Source organism: Ptychodera flava, chromosome 11 (genome assembly GCF_041260155.1).
Source record: "Ptychodera flava strain L36383 chromosome 11, AS_Pfla_20210202, whole genome shotgun sequence".
NCBI classification, from domain to species: Eukaryota; Metazoa; Hemichordata; class Enteropneusta; family Ptychoderidae; genus Ptychodera; species Ptychodera flava.
This window is the reverse complement of record NC_091938.1, coordinates 15,287,358-15,309,775: the sequence shown is the minus strand read 5'-3', so window position 1 is coordinate 15,309,775 and position 22,418 is coordinate 15,287,358. Positions and strand designations below refer to the sequence as shown.

The 22,418-nt window shown below is 37.6% G+C and overlaps 1 protein-coding gene across 9 annotated transcripts in view; it reads right to left on the bottom strand.

Annotated features, from left to right (window-relative positions):
* The window catches only part of LOC139143618 (tensin-1-like), a 188,830-nt gene that overhangs the window by 140,343 nt on the left and 26,069 nt on the right, over positions 1-22,418 (bottom strand). The window contains exon 1 of one of the 9 annotated variants that reach the window (XM_070714095.1): positions 10,783-10,901. The exons of the other annotated variants lie outside the window; for them this stretch is intronic. The gene's annotated coding sequence lies outside the window, so the exon portion shown is untranslated. Of the gene's footprint in view, positions 1-10,782; positions 10,902-22,418 lie in introns of those variants that run through there. 9 annotated transcript variants of the gene reach the window in all.

Below are 22,418 nucleotides of genomic sequence, written 5' to 3'. Positions count from 1 at the left end.
TCACAGACTTTATTTTTTTTATTATTGGCCGATATTACTACCTAGACAATACTTACACCTGACACTGGTGGCAACTCCTCAATTTAAACAGTACATGTATGTCTAGTTCCAATATTGGCAACAGTTCACCACAATGGTAAATAACCTACATGAATCCTCCTCATACAGAACTGTGGATGTTTCATGATGTAGAGTTTCCATGATCCTAAACTTCTATGGCATTGAAGTGATGTCATGATGACTGCATAAGGAATCAGGTGCCATTAGCCAAAGATTAGAAATATTTAACTTGCATCGGCAGAATGGATTCTTAAAAGTGTTGACTGGTCAGGTAATTTTGAATTAAACTATACCGGTACGGTAATTTTAACTATGTAACAGTAATAAAGCACAAAGCTTTGTATAAATTGATATCATCTCTTGTACAAGGACATATAGTCAAGGGTAATACACCCTCTTGAAGAGAGTACCGGTAAATAGTTATGATGAGGTTGGTCACTATGTCCTACGAGAATGGCAAAAATCAAATATATGTGCATGTCCAATTTGGTAACTTGAGCACCTGGTCAGGTAAAGTTACAACAGGTGAACTGAAAGATCAAAGGAATTTATAGCTGACTACTAACTTTAAAGTGACCCAGATACTTTGCACATGTTAAAATACATGTAATTATTCATCAAATTTGACATTTTTATTTTCCAAACATTGACTGGAAAGTTCAGTAACGTTTGACCCTACCATCAAACATGTTGACTTTTGAAAAAAAGTTATCTTTGAAGTATTTTAATCCCTTGAAAAATTTACAGGGAAATCTACCGGTATTAAAATCAGCCCTTGCCAACCAGTTTCTGGGCTAGCTACTTCTGAGCAAGATAAATGGATGCTTAGTTTCGACAGCTTCTGGGGAAAATTTATCATTTTGAAGAGCAGGTGTTTCTTGGGGACAAACATGAATTACTGGTAATTGAGGCAGTAAAACAGAACCTGTACAGAGTTGTGTTACAGTCCCTGTGCTGACCTTTGACATGAAATCAAACTAAAAATTGCTCGTCTATATCAATTAAAATATCATTATTGTTCATGTTCATTCCAAAATAATTACAATTTGACAGATTACAGTGGTGTAAATAGAATACAAGATTGCTATAAACCAACTGGGCGTATTCGTTTGAACGCGGCCACACATTTTAATAGTTTCTGAAGATCTATTACTGGTAGCTTTAAGAGCTACAGTGTACATTTTCTGTGTGTATACATGAGTATGTGCTTTTCAATAGATTCACATATTTTTTATATGGAAAGGCATACTTGAATACTCTTCACAACTTTTATGCCTTTGCAACACAAAATCAAAGAAAAAATGTTTCCCTCAAATATTGACCGAACAGCTGCTAAGCATCTCATAACCTGGCCTGCTACATGTATGCATAAGTTCTGAAAAAAGTATTTTCTCCATAAGATTCCGAAGCAGTCTTTATCAAAGGCAAAAAATGTCTTGATAGTCGTCTCCTGAGATAATTGAATGACAACTTCCACTTGAAGGAGAAGATGTGCCTCATCACGGCATCTTTGTCTTTGTACATCCATGACATGAACATTTTGAAATGGAGACGTTGCATGCCCCTTCTGTCACTAACTACCAATCATTAGAAGTCAATCATGATGGCTTCCCTGCTGAATTCTTTGAACTACTTATCTCCCTTGCAATCAGCTCACTTCAAATTTATTCCAACAGCTCCTAATTGCAAGTCGGAATTTTTCTGATTAGTGCTTCCCAGCTCCCTTCTCACTTTCCTTTTGTGGAAAGTAAATGCACACGGTGGACAATATTAACTTACAAATCACTTTGGTCAGCTCTGAGGGGTAATTTACCACGGTATTCATGCATGATCAACCTCTTCCAGGCACAAGGAACAGAATTAGAATGTACATATATTTTGTACATGGAATCCAAAATTAGATTGCAGATGCACATTTTTTCAGTTTTCTTAAAAAGGAGATACGATGAACAGCATGGGGAACACTGTGCTATTGAAATGCATATCCTATGGGTTAGGAAAAAGAAGGAATCCACATAGAGATTGTGTTGAAGAAATTCAGAAAGAAATTCACTACAGAGTACCAGGTGAAGCTAACTCCTGCTACATTTGTACATAGATTATTGTGAAGGGGCAGGACATATTTTATTGATATAGTTATTGCTCTGGCTATCAACAATTTCAAATAAAAACTTGCAAGTTTTTTCTACCAACGGTTTATTAAACTTGACTAGTCTATTCTTCTCTACAGATACACAAATGCTTAATATAAGAATTTGGTGATATTACAATCTGTGTGTCCTCTGAGCTACATCAAGGGGCCATTTAAACTTGAGAAAGTACCACTGATATAAAAAACGTTTAAGATTTCATATTGAATGGTATGGGGCTAATGAAAAATAATCTCTATAAATTTCCAAATTTTCTTTGTGAGTTCGGAGTTGCCATTGATAGGATCTTAACATCTCTCCAGAGAATCCGTCAACAGAAGGATGACAGCTACATTTCATGCGCAACAGTAAACCTTAGGAACTGGTTAACAAAGGTGTGACAGACTTGTCAAGAAGAGAAGGCGTGAAAGTCAGTGTTTTTTTACTTTGAGGACAATCAATATCCACTATTTTCTTGTACTTTCCTATTTTATTTTTATCTTAACCTCGCTGCTAAGATACTGTAGCCGAAATGAAAAATCTAATTGAAGCTTTTTCAAATTCACTTTACCTTCCTTCAGTAAACATGATTGCATTGAGATGATAGGTACACTACGCTATACTGTCAACAAACAGCAACATTAAAAAAGTTATTTTTCGCTTCCCCATACTAGTAAATTCCAACATCAAGAGATCCAAACTGGTTAGTATTTTTCATTTTCATACAAACATGAAAGCATGAACTCTGACACAACTATGAAAAAAAAAATCTAACCATCTCTGTCAAATATGTTTTTTGACTCAGTCCGACACAGTAATGAAGCTATTGGAAGCTTAATTTAACTCTCTGACTATCAGTTTGCTTTTGACCCCTTTCAGCCCTCTTCAAAGTACTTGGACTGACCCATGCCACTGAAAACAATACCAGGGTGAATTCAAAGTGCATTTGAGCATAAGTTAAGTACTTTTAACCTGTCAAGAAGATCTGTCCCCATGGCGAGACAGACATGCGTTGAGTCCAAATTTAGACATCTTTGCATATTGGCCGGGTGCCTTGACAGTTTTGCAAAACTGATTTACCACGCGGGTAACAGTTGTGGCACACCAGTAATATATTAAGTTCATGCAAGCATGATTACGAATGCAAGATTACAGGTTTTGACAGAATGATTTGTGTCCCTTTGGTCTGTGTATCAGAGTTGTGAAAGTTTCACATGGGCTTGGTCTCCTTGTCTTTGAATGGTGGAGCAATAAATTCACATTTTACATCACCAATACCAAAACTGACTGTAAAAAAAAATGTGTAAGTTGGTGGAACATATTTATTACCGTAAACACACAAGTTTACTGTATGCTTTTAGTGAGTTCAGCTACCATAATACGATTTCCAGTTTGTTTCTAAAGCACCGAAGATCAACGAACATTGTTGGTCAAGTGGTCAAGAAAGTGTCAGATTTGGATCTTTATGTCACAGGGAAAACTTCAAAAAAAAAGTAGTACTTTTACACAAGTTATGACAAGTGAACTGTGATGATTCAAATGTTGTTAACCCTTTCACCACCATAACTTGGCCTAACCTTGTCAGTATCAGTTGGGATTGTAATGCTCACAGGGATGCAGGGGTGAATATGTAGGTTTAAGGTTGAACGGGCCTCGGTGACAGATATTCGGACTCTCAAACTTATACAATTCTTTTCTCAGTGATCGAAATAATCGGTGGCAATGGTGGCATTTGCCACCAAAACCTGTCAATCTGCCACCAAATTTTTTTCTGGTGGTATTTTTCTGCCACTAAATTTTGGGTCATCATGTCATCGATCCTACAGCTTGAATGAAGGAACACTAGTCTGAAGGAACACGCGTTGTCTGACGGCGGAAAAACTCATTAGCAAAAAAACCAAACTAATTGCGACATTTTGGCATGAATGAAAACACAGCGTGAATCCAAACTTTTGATTGGCTAATCTCCATATCGATGACAGCAGCTTTTGTACAATGGACATGTTGTTGCCCTCTGTGATAGCCGCATATGCAGTCATACGGCACAAGATAAAAGCATGTTGTGACATTTTGAAAACAAAGCCAAACTGCAGCCTGCATGAATTAAATAACAATAAATACTTGTAATTCATATACAGGGCTCAAAAATTCCTATCGCCCGACGCCCGTGGCTAGTGAATTTTGCGTTCGGGCAAGTAAAATCAATATGCTTCCCGTCCGACGGGCAAGTGCACCAGCGGTTGAATTAACTAAGCTCTGGACAATTCAAGCTTGAAAACGTATTTCATTAGGTCTGTACACGCCTACAATCATTGTAAGTCCTTCAACTCTCAAAAGTTTTTTTTCTGAAAACCCTTGAAAATCCGCCAGACATCGCAAAATAATCGTTCTTGCTGTTGTAAAACACAAAAAGTCGTAAAAATACAGTTTTGCGACATGTTCTCTCCGACGACACGGAGTGAACTCACTGTTTTGTATGTGTGCCGTAAAGTGGTATGCTCTTGACAGTGGTTGCTATTCTCTTTGTGCAAGTGCAGCATGAGTCGTATGACAGTCGATCGGCTTCACGCGATAGTGTAATTGCACCCTGTGCTTGGTAAATGGATGTAAACTTATTCGAAGCCATGGATCTCGGCAATGCTTACTGTTCAACGTAAATCAACACCCAGATGAAAAAGTACAAGTTTACATCGTAGTCGAAACGGGCTCAGTCGACCAAGGAGGCCACATATTGCAGCTACGTAGTGCGTGAGATGCAGACAGTTTCAAATTACGTGACCTTGGTTGTTAGGGATCGGCTCTCACTTACAGAAAACAAATCTGCACTGAAGAGTAACGAAAACAAAACTTGAATCTGCTTTCTTGATGAATACATTTATCAAAACAGAACTTTGAAAGGCGGCTGTGCTCAGTGAGTAAACGTGTAAACAGGTAAAAGGGTTGCAGATGTACATATAGCAGAGCAGTTGTTTGTGATCTCAGCGTGATAATAAGAGCAGCAGCCAGCTATGCACATTGTAAATCACACAATCTTATTACTCAAATGCAAAGATTTTAATTCGGATTAGGTTGTGGAAAAATTCCAAATTCAAAGATGTTTTCTAGATGGCCAAATCTGCAGAAAAAAACTAAAGTAGTCTAACATTTCTTCTGCGACATTTCAGATTTGGTAATAGTCCTTCATTTTAACAAGAATGTACTACAATGTAGTTCATGTTTGAATCTGTTTTTTCCCTCTTTGAATTCACTTCATATGGCCAAACTCTTGCTTTCTGTTACAAATTACTAGTACAGTTATTAGAAATTTAGGGCAAGTAATTTTTCCTGTCGGCAGAAAAAATGAAATTCACGTGTCCCACGGTTGGTAAGTTTGAAAATTTTTTTCGAGGCCTGCAGTATGGGTTGATTTTTTGTGACGTGTACTCACCATATTTTCAAGAATTTATAAATTAGAATGAGTATATGGCAATGACAAAATGTTGTATTATACCGATCACAAACTGCCACCAGATTTTTCATAATTGCCACCTGATTTTATATCCGGTGGCAAACTTTTGCCACAAGAAATAAAAATAGTGACAATGTCACTGGTCGCTCCCATATAGTTATCAAAACAAGCTAAAATCAAGCTAAAAGATTTTTTTATCACAAATAGAAACAATTCCCCCAATAAAATAAAATTATACAATTTCACCAGAATTTGATCAAATCTTACTGACGTCACCCGTAAAAACCTCTACACTAAGTTTCAACTCAATCGGACGTGTGGTTTCAGAGTTAAAAAAATTTTTGATCAAAAATGAAAAAAATAGCCAAAAAATGCAAATATGCAAATTTCACCACGATTTGCCCAGATTTGAGAAAGGTCACTCCTATGCACTTCCATACCAAGTTTCAAATCAATCAGACTTGTGGTTTCAGAGAAGAAGATTTTTGACCAAAAATGGGAGAAAATTACAAAAAAATTCATGAAAAATAGCAAGTCCAAGATACTGACCCAAGATGTGCACAATCATTTCAGGTCAGCCCAAAGTACGTACATGCTAATTTTTCATCTAATCTGCTCAGTGGCTATTGAGATTTTCAATAAAATGTAAACTTGTAAACATATATACATATGGCTATGGGAGCTAACAAACGACCCAATGGTCGACAGAGCTCTGCTGTGTTATGAAGAGAGCAACGTTTTGTGACATATGTATTGATGAAGAAGGTTGAGATCTTTGATAGCTCATTTCAGGGGCCTGACCTAAAATGGCAAAATTAGCTGCAAAAATACAAATTGATGATTTCATCATAATTATGTATAAAAATGTATACCAAATATCAAAGCTATCAAATGAGTAACTTTTGAGAAACAAATATTTTGACCAAAAACGGCAAAAACTGACCCAAAAATACAAAAATTGAAGATTCATCAAATTTCACTATATCACACTAAGAGAACCCCAGGAACCTGTATACCAAATATCAAGGCATCAGACAAGTAGTTTTTGAGAAACACATTTTTTGACCAAAAATGGCAAAAATTGCACCAAAATACAAAATTGCAGATTTCATCATATATTCTGTATATCATATTTAGTTTATCTGTAGGAACCTGTATACCAAATATCGAAGCTGTCAGACGAGCGGTTTTGATGAAATAAATTTTTGACCAAAAATGACAAAAAAATTCCTTAAAAATACAGATTTGCTTATTTCATCACAATTTGAACAAATCCAAGTTGGGCTATCCCTAGGGACCTGTATACCAAATATCAAAGCTGTCAGACGAGCGGTTTTGATGAAATAAATTTTTGACCAAAAATGACAAAAAAATTCCTTAAAAATACAGATTGGCTTATTTCATTACAATTTGAACAAAGCCAAGTTGGGCTATCCCTAGGGACCTGTATACCAAATATCAAAGCTGTCAGACGAGCGGTTTTGATGAAATAATTTTGACCAAAAATGACAAAAAAATTCCTTAAAAATACAGATTTGCTTATTTCATCACAATTTGAACAAATCCAAGTTGGGCTATCCCTAGGGACCTGTATACCAAATATCAAAGCTGTCAGACAAGCGGTTTTGATGAAATAAATTTTTGACCAAAAATGACAAAAAATTCCTTAAAAATACAGATTTGCATATTTCATCACAATTTGAACAAATCCAAGTTGGGTTATCCCTAGGGACCTGTATACCAAATATCAAAGCTGTCTGACCAGCGGTTATGAAGAAGGAGATTTTTTTACCAAAAACGCCTTTTTTGGCACTAATTTGCATATTTTTGGCAATGACAACTTCATTTGAACAAAATCTCATCTACAGCCCATCATCCATGTACACACCAAATATCAAGATGAAATGTGCAGCGGTTTTGGAGTTTTTGATGTTGACGGACAGACATACAGACATACAGACATACAGACATACAGACATTTCCTAGCCTATAAGAATAGCTTCCATTGCCATATATACATATGGCTATGGGAGCTAAAAAAGTATTTCTATCCCTGTTTTCTGATATACCACTTGTGAGGATTCATTTTGAAGCTCTTGGTATTAGAAGACGTTTTACTGGCTTAGTTTTTCAAAATTCGAAAATTTTATTTTTCTCCATAGAGTTAACACAGGGATGGCGGCCATTTTGAATATTAAATATCGGTAAATCTTGAGTTATTTGTTTCTCTAGTACCAAAATTTGCACGGTGACCCCCGATTTTTATTGTTGATTTTGAAAGAGAATGGTTGAAAGATTCCTTGAGGAAAGTTTGAGCAAAAGTTTAAGTCTTTCACTTTTGAGACGCACACTACCTTAAACAATGTCACTCTCTACTTTGTACCGAATTATACAGCAAACTCTACCGGAACAAATAAGTGGACATCAGACTTTGGAGAGCATTATCAAAATTAACTTTGACAGTTTTTGTCGATTTGATTTTGATCAGAAAATAGATGTAAAAATATTGAACACCTTTATGTTTAATACTCAGCACATAAAAATAATACAAATCTTTTTAATACCATCAACCATAGACTGTAGAGTTTCTCTTGGATCTATGCATCAACCAAACACATACATGACAGTTATCAAAGGGCATAATGAACTAACTTCACAGAAAGACAAGTTGGTTAATTGGCTTACTCTTTGCCTTTCTTCTCTTGAATCAGGTTTTTGTCAGATTTAGGGGGCCACTGATACCAACCTGACGTAAGCAGGGGATGGGTTGAAATAAACTGTAATTGAATCACCAGAAGCCAATGGATATGCAGGTCCCCTGACCATAGACAAAATGAACTGATGCATACAGCTCGGTTGAAACAAGCCACGCATTGTAATCACTTTAACCTGCAACTGTTCATTTGGGAATCTCACAAAATATGTCTTTTGTTTACCAACAGTCCAGTTACTCCACTTGCATTTAACTAATGACGGGTTCATGATTTGCTCAGCGACAGGCACCATGCAGTCGCGACTATCAACACTCATGCTCTGTGGTTCCACAGAAACTCAATTTGAAATATCTCTGATTTTACATGCACAAAGTCGAATTAGAGACAAACACACTGTCTGCATGTCTGACCCACTTTTTTAACGGCTTAAAGCTTCAGTTGTTTTCATTATCACCTGAAAACTTAAACACTGACACTTGCATCTTAAAGCATATTATTATATTGGAATGCCAGTTTGCCTATGAGCGTTCAACCTTTCATTCTTGTCTCTCTCTAAAAAGGTCCAACTATGGGCCACAGAAAACAAATGGACTGTTCCAAAATTCAGTGGTGAAAGGGGTTTTCCTCACTGTCCCGGGAAAAAGGACAACAACCTGTTGATTTGGTATGGTGGACAAATTGTGCACTTTATAGGGGTGACAGCTTGATGTATGATGCTACTGCCTGGGCACATCAAAGATATCGCAATGGTCTCTCCCTCACTGTCGATAACATTTTTCACAAAAGATCTCGCTAAAACATCCTTACTGTTGTAGAGGGGTAGCTAGTCACTTCCAGGTTTGTGACAGACCCAGGTAGAAACAAAATGTAAAACTGATGACCATTGGGTAAAACTGATAATACCATTGGGTTGTAACAGTTCAAAGGTAAAGATTTTCCAGACAGACACTCGTCTGGATGAAATTCAATATAAGTAATAACCAGTTTGCAAATTTGACACCAAATTACTTTTTTGATTCAGTGGCACTAACTCACATTTCAAACATTGTTGATAACAATAAAGTTGACAATTCAAGCATACATGAGTAACATGTACATGGTATATACAGTATTTTCTATTTACATGAACACAAGGAGCTACAGTGAACTGTGTGATTAAAATCATCCTCCCTATAGGGACGATGATTCATTTACAGTTAGATGCTTTCTACTTAAATGGGTGATATTTGCATAGCGGAATTTCAGTAACCAAAAGCATTAAACTTGAAAAAAGAAGAGGTCAATTAAACTTAAAGCGGAATACTGCACATTTCTGGTCAGTAACATTTGTGATATAATCAATCTTTCAAGCTAATTAGCTGCTACTACAATTCAGTCAATGTTGACGACTTTTGTGAAATGGTACATCAGAATGTGACAACACTGGCACTTTTCGCCTCCAGGAACTGCATTGTGTGCAGCAACAAGCCCAGGTTAAGTCAACTATGCACGCTTTACTCTGTCAACGATGCCGACATTTCGCTTGTTTACCATGCTTAAAATGAGAGAAAAACATCCAAATTGAAAAAAGCAAGACAACCTACTCATTCCGGCACTCAGAGAAGTAGACAGCATCACATGAATTCTCAACTATCCATGACCTACTTGTGGACCAACTACCGGTATATACATACTTAATCCATCTCTTCGCGACGTGCCATGAATGTGTGACACCGCTACGAGTCATAAAATTCCTTCGAGCACAGCCGACTCAACAATGTTCGGTACTAGCCATATACTTTTTGCATAAGTAGCTCTTTTTTTTTTTTACCATCCATTGAAATGGAAAAGAGCGCTTGCAGAAATGACGTGCTGCGAGCGTTCTGACTCTGACTCTCTGAAAGTCCAGTTACATTGGGGAATTCAACATGTGGGCATAACATCTCGATGGTCAGCTACCGAAAATCAGCTGAAAGGTAAGGAGACCCTACACTCAACATGTTACTGAACCCTATGCTACACAATAGTACATCAAAAATCTGACCAGAATTCAAAACAAAATGCTTGACAAAAAGAAACCCAGCTGTATATCCATTCCTAAGGTACAAATAGTATCAATGGAAATATCCTTACAAGTTTTGTGAAGTTAGGGTTTCTAGTGTGTCGTGAAGTTTCCTGCAAGAAACGATTTTGAGGTTTTTTTCTCCGTCAAATTTAACCAGACTTGGCTGTCTGCTGGGGTTTCTGGTTTCTTTCAGTACCCTTGAGTGAAGCCATGCCAGTCTGAAATAACACGCATGACTGGAGAGAACAGGGCTTTCTACTCAACTTGTTGTGTTAAAATCTCACCAGCCTTTTAAGCTCTCACTCTACAGCTTCACAGCTCACTCAAAGACAAAAAGTGCCAATCCCCAACACAGTGCAAAACACATATGACATTAATGATACTCACGACGTACTGCTTCTAGGCCTACGGACTCCTGAAATATCCACGCGTGTCTACTTTTTCAATGCCACTTCCGAACTAGGGCGCAGGAGATCGAGGTGCCGGAAACTCCGGGCTGGTTACTTTTAACAAGTATTTCCAAAACAAACACCCTTAGAAAGTGTGCTGGCGATTATTAGGGACTTGATTGTGTGGATGCGACACGACCGGAATCAAAGATTACCAAGGGATTACATTTCAGCCACTCAAATGCATTGTGGTGAAGGGTGGAGACTAGAATGCTAATTGGGGTTTTTATTCATGCTTTCAATCGCTTTTTTTTCTTGAAAGACAGCAGAAACCTGTCACATACATACCTCTTTACAGTTTCCTCCCCGACACTTTTTTGACAAGGCCACAGCTTACCTGTTGAAGAACACATGCCAAAACAGTCCTATAGGGTAACAATTTATCTCATGCGCGTATATTAGGGCTCAAAAACTGCATGTGATATCAAAGTTTGGGTCCTGGACACGAGGTCACAGGTTAACAAGCTGGCGTAACCAAATGCAGTCCAGTCTGTTGGCTCCCTTGGAAGAGCTGCAAATGTCAACAACAGTCCAAACAATCTCCACCCACAATACTGCTGTATAGAGGATTTCTCTCAAAGCTTATTACCTGACTTAATAGTTACAGAAGTCACATTTTCCCACTCTCATTAGCGACTAATTAATGCTTAACTTCTTTAAGTAGGCATGTGGTCAACTGGAACAAAAAATGAACCATTTACTTCACAAAATGTTCCATTATATGTTCAGCAAAATTCATGTAATACTTTCAGAAAACTGCAACCATTTCATATTTATGCAGATTAATCATGTTACCTTAGCACACATGCAAACTTTTTGATTTGTTGATACAATCATTAAGATTCATCAACTCATAACACTGAATTATATCCTTCCAATATCACATATTTTACTATTAATGACAAAAATCAACCTGTACCAAGCTAAGGGAGAGAAATAAACTTTACAATTATAAGCTAGGGTGGTTGGGGGCATCAGTTTCACGGCCAGTTGGAGCAAACTTCTAATTTTCCATTTTCTGGTTTGCATAGATAAAGAGAACATTAACCTTTGACTGTGTGACCTTAAAAACCCCTCTGGGTTGACATAATTCTGTAAAAGTCTTGCTATTTTCAACAGTTTATCTTCATGTACCTATTGCTCTATCGTATGTACTCAGGGGTATATGATGTACTTTCCACTTATATGAAAAGAAAGGTGAGAATGTGAAGCCATTGATATCTGGACACTCTATTGACTTTGGGTGTGTCCCGGCCCAATAAACCAATCCAAATTAGAAATATTGCATTTCAGTTGTGTATGATCAAATTTACAGGCAGGTACAAAGGCTGCTTTACATGAATATCCAGCATGCACAGATACACGTATGTGTGTACCACAATCAACACTTTTGGACAAGACTATAAATATGGCTCAAAGTTCTGTGTGTTTTCTCAGGTGTGGCCCGATCTACTTCTGAGAAAAACAGGAGTGACAATATTTCACTGAAATCATCAAGTCAAATCCAAACAAAAAACAGTTCTGGGCTTTTCTAAATATAATCTTTTCATCCATCGCACCTTTGATGCAACCCCCCCCCACCCACCCCCCACCCCCACCCCCGCCAGTGCATTAATTCACATCTCTTTTGAATCTTCTGTCCATGGTACACGTCCTAGCTGCAGGCTCTGTGCATTTTTAGCATTCTTTATCTTTTTAGAAGAGGCCTTCTGTGATTATTTTTTCAGCGCAACCTTTGTTTGAGATATTTTCAATTAACCCGCTCAACATCATCGGCTTGAAAATCAAGTGCGACAGGTCAAACCAGACTTCTGAAGCTGCTCTTAAACGTGTCGACAAAGCTGCAAACTCACTCAAGGAGGGGAAAATGTGAAACAAAACTTCAAGAGGCATATATTTTATCAACAAAGCGACACAAGGTGAGTAAGTGACATGAAAAAACGTCTACCTCATCGACCGCAAATGTTTCTGGATCAATCCTTCTGAGTACCAGCAAAAGATTGACTGAGGGACCGAGAAAATTAAAATGAAAATATTCAAGCAAATCTTTCAGAAATTTCATTTTGTTACAAATACAGAACATCACTTGTGAGTGAACTGTTTCACCAGTTCATAGGTTTGAAAAATTTGCATGAATAGCTAAATACATTGCTCACTCAAAATGTATGCATTGGCTTAAAACTTGTGTGAATGAATGATTTTAAATTTAAATTCTGTTGTGCATGTACAACTGGGATTGATAAAATTAAAATCCATTTTTTAAAGTTAGTATCTCAAAATATATTGATGCTAACTTTATCAAGGTATACTGTACAGTTAGTTGCAACTTCGATAATTCTTTCACAATTTTTGTGCAGGAAAAAGTTTCTGTTATATCATATCATCTCCCTGCAGTAAGTTAAATGCATATATTAACCATGGCTACATAATACATTGTATATGTACAGGTATACAAAGTTACACTCTAGTAAACAAATGTATTCTAGTCTTGGCAAAACTGAGTTGTCAATACCGAAACATTTGACAATCTTATACTAGTACATACAGGCTGTGTTTTGACAAGTTGAACTTTAGGCGCTCTCATGATTTTGGAAGTACAGCAAGAAACTGTACTTTAGTACATATGTGACAAAATCAACAGTTAGAGCTTGTACCTGCAGTAGATTTACATATAAGAGGAACAGCCACCCAAGTTCAAATCTCATTCGACTGACAGTACCACCCTATCGCCATAGCATAACTAATAGACAACTCTGTGTACATGTACGAACACCACACACCAAGTGTGTATAATACAGTCTTGTAAGTAATGTAATCCCATCGCAACTTCGCCCATTCTGGGAGATTTATGGCAATCATGAATTGTGTTTATAGACTCCTGTTTCCATGCTGTCTGACTACATAAAAATACCATCTCACAAAAGAAGCATTCGCAGTAGCTGATAACCTTGAAAATCAATCTACAGGAGTGGAATCAATCATAACTTTTGATTTTCTCCGTTTTCTGAAGCAATATCCTTCATCGTCATAATCGTTAGATACTGTATGTCTCTCAAACTTCAGGAAAAAAGTACGATGTACATCCTCATTAAAGCTAAAACAAAATTAATGAGTTGACCTCCATCTTTACCACCAAATGTTTGTCAATTACAATAAAAGTGCAGGGAAAGGTACAGATTGTACGGTAACCTTTGTTTTAAGAATTTTTCAGGTGGGCAGTATTCAATAGAAGAGCGTGTTTGAAGGAACCATGTAAATGGAGAAACTTTCAAAGAGATTTTATGTGTTATAATCATCTAGTGAACTTCAATTACCTACACTGCATATTGCATACATTGTATGTACCTTACGAGGGGCTGGACAACAACTGATGCATGCCTGCTCTAATTCATTCGTTTAAGAGGGGGGCAGTCAGACTACATGTATACTGTTATTCACATGAAATTTTTATTTCAAGGGGGAGGGAGGGGGTTGACATCAAAGCCAATGAAGTATATTCTGAGTGTATTAGTTTTTTGTGCTTGACCTTCACACTTGAGAGAGTGGCAGAATAATAGTTCATTGCAGCTATTAAAGTGTTTGCAAGATGTAATATTGAAACCTTTTCTTCTACATGAAGTTTTATAATAAAAAAACACAGTCTAAATTCTCATAAAATTAGACCTTTCCACTTTGAAATAAGGAGAAGGATGCATATTGATGTTGGTTTGAACATAAATGACAGTTGGGAACCTACATGGAAAATCTGGCTCAATGTCAGGATGTTCATTTGATGAAACTTGAACTTTACCAGTGGCCTTTGATATTTATAGATTTATTGTGTATAATGGTTTTATAGAAGTCTTATTGACATCATTAATCATTCTCTCTGACAGTAAAAGCTCCTGTCCTTGAAATCGGAACAGACAAATGAGAGTCAAGTTCACAGTGTACTGCAGATTAGGATGTCAGGTGTTTGAGGGCTTTTTCTATGGCACTGAGTAGATGGACAATATTTTTGCACAAGGTTTACATACTGTTTTCAGTACCTGCATCTACAGATGTAGATATTCGCCCAATACTTGATGTTCACATTTTATGATTTTGATTTTGATATGTATTTGCTGACTGCCTTGTGCTCAGATATCGATGTCAATATCAGCATTTGTACAGAAAAAATCTCACAGGTATCAATCAAGTACTCAAGTATTAACAGAAATCTGAGTTTCATCAAAATAAATTATACACAAGAATTAAGGATGTACTCTCCAATGTGAAAAACGAAATAGCTTTTCATTGCAAGCATAAGTGGCCGCACTTCCTCCATGAGCACCGGAGCATGGTATTTGGGTCGCAGAATGCAAGTCGAGTTATGAAATATTAATACAGGTGTGTGGTTTCCCATGAAGCCAGGCAATGCATCAGACCAGAACTGACATTTTAATGGAAAGTAATCATTTTCAGGGATGTGACAGGGTTATTTCTTTCCTTAACCCTTTCACCACCATGGTTTGTCCCAAATCCATTGTTTTCTATGGTAAAGTTGGACCTGTACACAGGGGACTGGGAGTGAAAGGGTTAAATGAGCAACTGGGAATTATGGTATATTCCATGGATAAACACTGTATATTCTGCACTTCTGGACTTTGATATGGAATTATGGGCTGTATTAACATTTGTTTATACATTGTACTTCTACTATCATATGTGTACACGTACCATACAAGGTTCTGTACTGTAAAACCCAATTGTAATGCCTCTGATAACAACCACTGTTTCAGTGTTATTGGATAAGCCAAAATGGATCTTACATATTGTGAATTAACTTGCTGATCTTTACGTCCATGTAACAGTAATACGATAAATTAGCTTTTACCTATCTATCTATCTATCTATCTATCTATCTATCTGTAAGTGTATCTTATTGACTCTAAGCTATTTCATATGTACATACATGTTCAATTAACTTGACAGCTTTTCCCTCAAGGATTTCACAAGGTAAAAATAAAATGCAGACTTAAAAATCCATTTTCTTTGTGTGATCGTCCTAAGGAATTCTTTCAAGTGCACTGTTCATTGACGCCTGTAGAGTTCAACACCAAGGAAACATTATCGTTTTCCTGCTTTTCAAAAGATCAAAGTATGCCTTCTGTGAAACTAGGGATTCCTTGCTGATATTTGGAAATGTCAGGGTAAATGTGAGAAAGAATTTCAATCAGAATAAACTGAGTAGTTCAACTGTACATAATAATACACATGAACAGTAGTTTTTGAAATACACATGTATATCTCATGCAATATACCTGGGTCTAAAGATTGATGACATAGAGTTAAATATGAATACTCAATAACTGTGATTGCAATTTTTTTGTTGTTGAGGCAGTATATATATATATGTACATTGCAGGTTTTTTGATCATGTGATATTGGTGCCACCTGTTGAGTTAAACCCATATGCATAATGTGGTACAATATTGTAATATTACAAGTATGTCAGTTTCTGCGTTTCATATTTTCTAAAATTACACAGTTAGTGTTAATGACAACTACAGTAAAACTGCAAAGATAAGGAAAGAGTGCAAAGGATTGAAAGAAACGTACAAGCTCTATTGTAAATGAATTCATAAAAGCCAGAATAAATTTGGGTTCAAAAGGGAGTCAGTGACATGCACACAATTCATGGTAGTGACTGGTATGTGCATAATCACATTTCAGGAAATTGTTTGCTCAAATTACTATTCCATTTGCACCGATCAGAAATATCAATATCATTATGACAAGCATCTATTCTTTTTTGTTGTCTGCTGTTAATGCTTGGCCCTAACTTCTCCATTTCAAAGAGACGCTGATGGAAAACAGAAACATGTTCCAACAAAGGAATCTATTTCTCATTTTTTAAAATCAATTAGGAGCTGGAGTATTTGTACACATGTTCAATGTCACCTCATTACTCATGTCAAGTGTGGGAAAGCAATCTGTATTGATTTAGAGAATAGTCCTTCAAGTGAAGCAAATATGTACTTTTAATGTTCCATTGATTTTCAATATCCTCTATTCCTCTCTACAGCTTCTGAAATTGCAGGATGCTTTTCCCACACATCTACTTCCATAAATCAGACTCTGCACCTACATTTTGACATCTGTCAATTAAAGTGTTAAAAGACACACCGCATCGAACTACATCAAAAGTGATTGAGGCAAAAGTGGAAAATCGTGTACGATGATATAACATTATCCTTCAGAAAAAAATGTTATTTTTAAATCCATTTACTGCTTGATTATTTTTCCCATGCCACTATTCCGGGTGTTTTTCACCACTCTTTGATAACCAAGTTTCAATTTCAATGCTTGGGGGGGACGATGCTTGAGTCGACAGATCAAATAGTTTGGGATACAGCAGGTCAACACTTGAGGGCAGTATTCAGGTAAATGTGTACCTGCCTGCCTGACCAGAAGTGAATGACCCTGTGATACAGTGCATATTATCCTGTGCAATCCGATCTCTTACAAACCATATTAATAGCCTTTTCACCTTTGTCTTTTGGTATAGATCCAAAAACGAAATGAAAATAACTTTGAAACTATTGCAACAAGAAAAGGATTGTTAATTATTTGTGGTTCAATTAGTCATCTACTTGGTATTAAATTATTGTTATCTTTTGATGGTTATTTTGTTATTCATTTTTGGACACCGTGGTGCGAAGCACCAAAGGTGTCCTATGTTGCCACAATGTCTGTGTGTGTGTCCGTCTGTCCGTCCGTCCGTCCGTCCGTCCGTCTGTCCGTCCGTCTGTCCGTCCGTCCGTAGACAGATTTTGTTCCACTCATAACTTAAGAACCCTTAGGTCCAATGTCATGCAATTTGGTATTTGGTATTATCATGATGAGACTTAGATCTGATTAGATTTTGGTGGGTGTGGCTTATTAATTAATTGCTCATTTGCATATTTTATGACTTTTTTCGTTCACGCAGATATCTCAGAGACGCCTGGAGCGATTTCGTTCAAACTTGGTAAAAGGATAGTACTCTACCTCATACAGATGCACGTTGATTTGTTTCACAATGCAATCAAATTTGGCCGTGTTAGAGGACTTTTTAGTTTTCGCCTCCATAGACTCCCCTGTATAAGGCAATCCATAGACTCCCATGTATAAGGCAATCCATAGACTCCCATGTATAAGGCAATCCATAGACTCCCATGTTTAAGGCAGTCCATAGACTCCCATGTATAAGGCAGTCCATAGACTCCCATGTATAAGGAAGTCCATAGACTCCCATGTATAAGGCAATCCATAGACTCCCATGTATAAGGCAATCCATAGACTCCCATGTTTAAGGCAGTCCATAGACTCCCATGTATAAGGCAGTCCATAGACTCCCATGTATAAGGAAGTCCACCCTTATGAAAATTTTAGCCTTCCCGACAAGATTTTCGGGAGCTCTCCAGAAAAGGTCCCGCAGTGGTCCAGGAGCTCTCCAGGACCATCTTTCCGGGAGAGCGTGGCATTGCTAACCAAATTAGGTTTGCTGGATCCCTCCCGGAAAGATTAATGTCGCTCTGCAGGACAGGTTAGCTGTCGCTCTGCTGGACGGTTATAGCTGCCGCTCTGCCGGACGGTTATAGTTGCCGCTCTGCCGGGCTGGTTAGGTGTTGCTCTGCCGGGCGGGTTAGCTGTCGCTCTACCGGGCAGGTTAGCTGCCGCTCTGCTGGGCAGATTAGCTGCTGCTCTGCCGGGCAGATTAGCTGCTGCTCTGCCGGGCAGGCTAGCTACTGCTCTGCCAGGCAGGCTAGCTGCTGCTCTGCCATACAAAAATCAACCTACCTTCTGCACTCTGACTAACATTTACTCCAACAACCTGAATCTTATCACTGCTGCTGCTGAAAATCAGCCATCACCCAGCCATCACCTTACAACTTTACACCACTCTGCTGCCCAGAAAAAAAAGAATGCAAGGGCTAAAAATTTGGTAGGAATAAAATTTAATCCACCATATTTTTAAAGCCAATCAACATGACCGATATAATACTTAACGTTCAAAAAATGTTCAAGTGTCCGTAAAGTCCTAACTTCATATTGTCACAACGACGGGCTATTTTGAAAGACTTGTACTTGTCTGTTACAGCTTTGGTTATTGCTTGCCTTGTCATCTTGAAGTTGTCCTATGCGTAAGCTGGAAAAAATATAAAAAGTTCAAGTCAGATATAAAGTTCATCAAGCTTATGACAAAATTATGTAATGTTAAGAGCTACATACATGTTATGCAGGTTAGAATCCTCGTTGTGGTTGAAAATTTTGACTCGTTCAACAGCCATCAAACATTGAAGACTGTGAAATTTGCATGTATTCATAGAATAAAGAAAATGTTCCCTCAACTTGTGAATGACAAAATGTGATTTATAGCAGTAGTCTACCGGTAGTATCAATCTTTTCATCTTGCAATTTGCTTCAAACTAGGAAAGTAGTAGAATCATTGGCATAAAACAAAATTTAATTTGCAGATGATTTATCCCCTGCAGTAATTCCGTTAAAATTATAGAGTTCACTATGTAAAACTCGCTTGGTTTGAGTACACTTCATTGCATATCTACATGAACTTTCTAAAGCCAAATTGAAACATAGTTAGAAAAAAGGTAGGTCTTTGTACTGAGCTTATATCTAAGTTGCTTATCAAAAGGTTGCAGCATTAAATGCAATAGAATATTGTATGCATATTTTGTGATGAAGAGTTCATGTAGAACTTCAATGAAATATTGTAAATTAATCATTGATTCCCCTTACAATATGCCAGCAAAATATCTACAGGTTACATATAAACAAATGTCAAAATACGTTAATAAAAATTTTAAAATAAACTTCAATTTTAAGGACACAGACGTTCAGAATGATCTTATAAGCAGACAGATGTATATTGATGTCATAGAGAAGTAAGTTTTGGAATACATGTAGCAGGCACCAGACTCGGTCAAGAGTTTGAGAACTTAATTCGTATCCAACAATTCCTACATGTATTGTTCTTTCTTTGTTTTATATCGTACATTGAGGGAAATTTGTATACATGAGCAAAGGTTTTACCTTTGCCAATTCAAGAGAGAAGTATATTATTGTAGATAATAGTATCGGCATGTACTTCATTTTTTGTTTACACTGTACCACGGTCCCTCGATCGTTGTACACTCTACGTTCAACCTCACGAGTTATACCAATTTATTAGAATTCATACAATTGAACAGTATTACTCGAGAATTGCGCCGAACAAAAACAGTAAAAACTACGTCTTCACGTCACAGAGAAGGCAAATCGAAAATTTACTTACCGAAGTTTAAACGATCGCCTAGATCCACGGGGATGTTATGGTGATCATTGTTCAAAGCGACCAGCCGATCAATCTCCACAAGCTGATCATGACGACGATGACTTTTTTACGTGTCGTAAACATTGCCTATAGGTTTTACAGACATAGTTAGCGTGTATGAAGTCGTCACGACGATGTCAAACAGCAAATTTACGCGAAATTTTGTCAAAATTATAGGGAAAAATCAGCGACGATTTACTCAGTAATTCAAAGGTCGTAACTGTCCAAAATTTGCCGCTGAGATTTGACCTGTGATTGTTTTACCAATCTGACCAATCATAACGAAGTCTTCACATGATCTATGATGTCATCATGCGTGATACTATTACTTCCGGTACAAAGTCCTCGCGATCGCTGCAGTGTAGCTAGCATGAAGTACAGCGGACTTCAAATCAAAAGCGTTGAAAAAGTACACTGACGGAAAATTCATTGAAAAAACCTACAGCGTTCGATCGACCATCCAAGCAACAGTGCACTGAGAGCTCCTGTGGCCATGACTAAGTCGCGACACGATGTCAGAATATAGCAGGAATATAGTGGCGAAACCCTACGTATAGCATTCCCATATGCCGCCGTGCTAACTGTGTTACCGTACAAAACCTAAGGTACGGTACTACTAGAACTATAGTGTGCCTTTTCGGTTTTACGGGACCCAAGTTTTAATGAAAATTGTATTCTTTGCGACAGAGTGAGATACGAAAACCAACGCATCAGTTCAACTGTGTAAACTTGTGTTCGCGTGTGTTTCTCTGGAGAGTTGAGGTTACACATATTACGTGCACGTACACGCATCCATGGGTTGAGAACGCAATAAGGAAAATGGATTTACAAGATTTATTCCCTTGTCTTAAAAACTTCAAAAGTCAGCGATTTAGTAACTGCACTGATCAAAGTAAAATGATGTTTTTGGAAATAATTGTCGATGAGATAATTTGTAAGGTCAAATATTGTCACAGACGTGATGTAAACCCTATAATAAAAGCAAGCAATGAAATGTTATTGTTATCAATTATTATTTCCTTCGTGGACTACGGCCGATTTTCGAGAGATTTTCGTTGCTGCCATGAATTTAATTTTGAATTTTCTTACGGATTAATTTATCATTGGCTCAAAAAGTAACCTGATGGGCAAGGAAAACATTTTCATAGGAATCTTTTGTGGCTGCCTATATAGTGTACTCATGAAACAGCATTGTTAATCATCAGAATACCCGTTTTAGCAGTTTGTAGCTCGATCGCCTCAATCACATCATAGCATTACTGTCTATTATCACACTGTAAATGAACTATAGCACTGCAAAGCCACGCTCACGTTCATATGTAATCGCTGTGGCTTACGTATACCATCTGCAAACTTCAATTATTTTTATTTTATTTTTTTTATATTTGTGATAGACAATACCACAGCAAATATTAAGCTTACTGATCGCCTCTGTGCAACTACCATACATGTAAGTCGATCTGTCCTCTGCTACCTCCATGGTCTGATAGTCAAAATACATTAAGTGCAGAGATGCTGCTCCACTCCTATCATTTTCTGTCGCTCTACGGCCAGATTTGTTGTTAGATATATCTGATCAGCCACAATTATTAGGCCACTAATGTTCCTGCAGAGATGCTGCACCAGCCAAGTAATTTGCTGCCGCTCTGCCGGACAGATTTGTGACAAAGTGATCTGCCCAGCTAGCGGGCAGATTCTGCGGGCCAGAAATCTGCCTGCAACTCTGCAGCTTTAGTCCCAGAACATTCCTGTCGCTCTCCTGCAGCTCTCCTGTCGCTCTCCTGCAAGGACCTCATTTTTGTAAGGGCATAGGACTCCCATGTATAAGGCAGTCCATAGACTCCCATGTGTAAGGCAGTCCATAGACTCCCATGTATAAGACAGTCCATAGACTCCCATGTATAAGGCAGTCCATAGACTCCATGTATAAGGCAGTCCATAGACTCCCATGTATAAGGAAGTCCATAGACTCCCATGTATAAGACAGTCCATAGACTCCCATGTATAAGGCAGTCCATAGACTCCCATGTATAAGGCAGTCCATAGACTCCATGTATAAGGCAGTCCATAGACTCCCATGTATAAGACAGTCCATAGACTCCCATGTATAAGGCAGTCCATAGACTCCATGTATAAGGCAGTCCATAGACTCCCATGTATAAGGAAGTCCATAGACTCCCATGTATAAGACAGTCCATAGACTCCCATGTATAAGGCAGTCCATAGACTCCCATGTATAA